At 45.5% G+C, this 4,891-nt stretch overlaps 1 pseudogene; it reads left to right on the top strand.

The window, feature by feature from the left end:
* Window positions 1–3,185: 3,185 nt before the first annotated feature.
* LOC116084721 lies at window positions 3,186–4,593 on the top strand (annotated as a pseudogene).
* Window positions 4,594–4,891: the final 298 nt, after the last annotated feature.

Here is a 4,891-nt window from a genome sequence, read left to right as displayed (position 1 = left end):
TAGTCAATTCCTTGCCACACAGGATATCCAGGCAGAGGTTGTCTTGTGTGTGCATATTATCCACACTTCATGATGTAATTAGTACTATACTATGTCCTTGTTCTCATGTATTCTGCTACCCCTAAATGACAATACTCTATAACACAGTTTCATTATTGACTCAATAATTTCAATATAGAGAAATATACCAGCATTGCTGTACAGGATCTCAGGAAATAAAAGCATTGAATGGAGTATAAAAGGAATCAGGAAATCTAGAGCTAGAAGCCTCAGTTTTCCTTGCAATACAACATCAGTGTTAATAACACAACAGATATAATGACCTTCTAAGTCACGTTGCAAAGTAGCTTTTTACAGATGTTGTTGCCCTATATTTGTCTGCAGACATTTGTTACTGATGTCTCAGGGCACCTTGATGGAATCACTGAAATGGTGGGCTACTTCAACTACACACTGAAACCTGGTAAAGTGGCTGCTCTCAGTTAGACTGTGCTGTGCATTATCACAATGGAGAGAGCAAGAGCTCCATGCTGCCATCCACAAGGTGTAGTGAAGCCCCAAGTCATGGAGAGTCAGGCTGTAGTTGGGCTGCTTGTGGTCACTGTTGAGAGAAAGGCCCGGACCCCTTCATGCCCATATTGATAAATGATCCGCAAGGTTGTTTACCAAGGTCTCATAGGCCAACTCAGCCCAGTAGGAGCTCCCTTTTTCTATGGCCCAGATAACACACAAGCACTTCTAGGTTAAGTGTATTCCTGGTTGTCAGTGTGGCAAGAGATCAAGTACATTGTGTCTCCACAGACACTGACACCCATCAGCTATCTCCTGATGTCTCCTCCTTGACACATAGTTCAGTGTACCATTTATATTTGTTCCATTTGATGGATCTGGACTTTTGGTGTTTTGGGGTTTTTCTTAGATTTTTTTTCTCCAGAATCTATTGAAACCTGACCTCAAAGCATAACCTGAAACACAGTTGAAGTGAATGAGGCCATCTGGAATCTCTAATTGAGGGAAGATCTTTGTGAGGTCTGCATTCCTAGGAAAGGTCTTCTATAGCTGTCTGGCTTATTGATTTTATTATATGCTTCTTGATATCTAATAGAGACAGTCTGCTGAGACCACAGTCAAGCCAGTCCCTATGACCTGTTGAATTCTCACTTGTGATTGATTGGAACCTACTTTCAGTGACCTGCATGACGATGCCCAACTGCTCCAGGTGACCTGCATGGCTACATGCTGTCATCCACACACCTCTGATGTGGGAGAAGTCTATCCTGCAAGAAATAAAAGTCTATCATAATATGGTGGCACACGACTTTCATATCAAAGGAATTTGAGGTCGGCAAATCTTTTTGGAGTCCAGCCTGCTGCACATAGAGTTCCGTAGTACCTCTGTAAATATGTTGAATGATTAAAAATTCAAATATGGCAAAAAAAAAGAGCCAAAAAGAAGATATAACTGAAGCAATATTTTCTAGAACAAATGATACACAGAGTTCCCCTAGTTGATTTCATGAGTTCTGAGTTCAAGTCGCTGAGGATCTTGGGGTGGCCATGGGTGTTTAGAGCAGCCACTGAGTATGTTTTTGTTTTACAATGATATTGTTTTATGTCCTAGTCCAGGATGGTTCCTGAATTGAAGATTCTTCTGGTGCTAGGACTGCAGTCTTGTACTAACCACACATAGGTCCAAATCAGGAACTCCTGACCTGATACTTTTCATAAGCAAGGCATAGTTTTCAAATTAAACTCAACAGCCTATGTGTGTGGAGGGAATGTATTTATTATTCTATTACTCTGCTCATGGAGGAAGAAGTATTGTTTAAGATCAGGTAAAGCTATCTGATAGAGGAAGGCCCTATCATGAACTCTTCCCTGACTTTTCAATGTTTATGTTTGTGGTTAAGGACTGTGTTCTCTCTGCATCCACAAGGCCAGACTCTACAAGAATCAGTGATGGCAAAATGCCCTTTTCTCCATTTTCTGTACCAAATGCTGTTTCTGTAGTCATAACAAAGAATCCAGGCCATTAACTAAGGTTGGCGCAGTTTTCCAATCTCACGGACATGTGCCTCCCCAGTGTGATCCAGGAATTCCACAGAGTTTCACATGGGTATGCAGACACAGCTGCTTCTTACACTATTTTCCAAGAAGAGAAAACAGCCTGGTCAGACTCACAAGTACACGTATGAACTGTAGCAAGAACAGTGGAGAGGAGCAGGGCAAACCCCAGGCCACTGTGCTCAAGACCCACTTGAAATGAGAGGTATGTTCTGTCCGGTGCTTGACAAGTGTCCCTCTGACTGGAGGAATACACAGGTGTGTTCATTTGAGCTTTGTATACAGGTCAGTGTGTGACATTCTCTTTGCCTGAGCCAGTGTGATGGCCAAAAGGAGCAAACCACCGAGTGTGACATCACCCCTAAGTTTCTTCCACCTCCCACTCCCAGCCACACCTCTCCCCCACCAAACATGGTGTGCTGATATAAATGCCATGTGCCATTCATTCTCCCACCCTGTGGCTTTCAGATCATGCTGCTGCATCCAGGACTCTTCTCCTGTTGACAGGCTCTGCACAGAAGCAGGCTCCATCAAGCCGAAGAGTAAGGTCTGGCTGACATGTCTGGGTTGCATGCTGGCTTCCAAGCTGTTTCTCTAAGGTCCCCTACTCTTGGCACAGACTCCTGGGCAGAGGACCCATCCTGGACAAGCTTGCAAAGCCTATGACTTCCATCCTACTCGGTAAGCCTTTCTTTCAGCTGGCCACAGTGAAGAGCTGCACTGAATGGAACTTGTTAGCTAGTTGGATATCTTGGAACCCTTAGCTTCCACAATCATCTTGAGGACTAAGATCCCAGGTGCTGCTGTCTTTTGGATGTCAGAGGAATGCCAAGCCTCCTCTTACCTGCCCTCCTCATGAGGAAGGAAAAGATGCCAATGCTATTTCACTTCGGAGTCATGGTGATCCTTAAGACCAATACACTTCAGGTGCTTCAAATAAGAGATTTTTTTTTAAAAAAAGAAAGAAAAATAGAGAGATGATCAATGATGTTGTTAATTCATTACATAACACATCCCATCAGAGAGATTTAGTGAATCATACTAAAAGCCAGCCTGGGAGGTGCAGTGTGTATTGCAGCCATCTGGCTTGCAGCAGTGAACCAGCTTGACCATGGGAGAAAGGCTGTGTGCAACAGTGATCTGGATTGGCCATGGCAGCGACGCCTCTGAAAGTGTGCATCGTGGGTTCGGGGAACTGGGGATCAGCTGTTGCAAAAATCATTGGAAGCAACACGAAGAACCTGAAGAAGTTCTCCTCCATGGAACGCCAGGGCCAATAAGTGGGAGGCATGGGGAGGGGGGAGGCAACAGGGGTTTGTTCTTGTTTTTGTTTGTTTGTTTTGTTTGTTTGTTTCTTGGAGGGGAAACTGGGAAAGGAGAAATTTACATGTAAATAAGGAAAATATCTAAAAAAAAAAAAAAAAAAAGATGTGGGTCTTCGAAGAAAGCGGCAATGGGAGAAAGCTGATGGACATCAGGAACAATGGCCATGAAAACGTGAAGTATCTCCCAGGGCACATGCTGCCAGAAACTGTGGTCGCTGTCCCAAACCTCAGCAAAGCTATATAGTACGCAAACCTGCTGGCGTTTGCCATCCCACGCCAGTTTGTTCACAAGATCTGCAACGAGATAACTGGCAGGGTACCTAAGAAGGCCCTGGGGATCACCCTCCTCAAGGGCATAGATGATGGCTGAAGCTCATCCCTGACATCATCTGAGAGAAGATGGGAATTGATAACAGTGTGCTAATGAGGGCCAACATCACCAGTGGGGCTACTGTGGAGAAGTTCTGCGAGACCACCATTGGCAGCAAAGTGATTCGGAACGACCTCTTCAAAGAGCTGCTGCAGATGCCCAACTTCAGAATCACTGTGGTAGATGATGCAGACACCTTGGAGCTTAACAGTGCTCTTAACATTGTTGCTGTGGGAGCCGGCTTCTGGATGGCTGTGAGGACAAGGCCGCCATTCACCTGGGCCTCCTGGGATTGATCGCTTTCGCCAAGATCTTTTGTAAGGGCCAGGTGTCCACGGCCACCTTCTTGGAGAGCTGCAGGGTGGCAGACCTCATCATCACTTGCTCCGGAGGGCAGAACCGCAAGGTGGCAGAGGCCTTCGCCGGGACTGGGAAGACCATCAAAGAGCTGGAGAAGGAGCCGCTGAATGGGCAGAAGCTCCAAGGACCTCTGACCTCTGTGGACATGTACCATATCCTCAAAGCAGAAGGGGCTGTTGGACAAGTTTCCCCCTCTTCACTGCAGTGTATCAGATCTGCTAGGAAGGCAAGCCTGTTATGCAGATGCTGTCCTGCCTGCAGAGCCACTCGCAGCACATCTGAAGGAAGTCAGGCAGCTGTCAGAAACAGCTCTACCTTGCCCATTGTAGGACCACCCGGAAAACCAGGGCTTGGCAGGGAGATCCTGCTGAACTGTACTCTGATCTGAACACACAAATTATTACAGCTTTGCAGAGAGAGAGAGAGAGAGAGAGAGAGAGAGAGAGAGAGAGAGAGAGAGAGAGAGAGAGAGAGAGAGAGAGAGAGAGAGAGAGAGAGAGGACCAATGTCATTAATTTATTACATAACGCATTCCATCAGAAGGGCTTAGTGAATCACACATTGTAAGATCTCTACATGATACATGACATACTATGTGTTTTGCAGCTCAGGAGATCCTTGACATTGAGATGCCAAACCTACTCCACCTTGGGACTGGCCTCCATATTAAAAAAATAAAAAAAGAGCCTGAAAATTTGACCTACAGCTAAAGCCAACCAATACCTAAGTACGAGAAAGGACACCATGACACATTGGAGTACTACTCAGCTAT

The sequence above is a fragment of the Mastomys coucha genome, unplaced genomic scaffold (genome assembly GCF_008632895.1).
Source record: "Mastomys coucha isolate ucsf_1 unplaced genomic scaffold, UCSF_Mcou_1 pScaffold9, whole genome shotgun sequence".
Lineage (NCBI taxonomy): Eukaryota > Metazoa > Chordata > Mammalia > Rodentia > Muridae > Mastomys > Mastomys coucha.
This window is presented reverse-complemented; position numbering and strand designations above follow the sequence as displayed.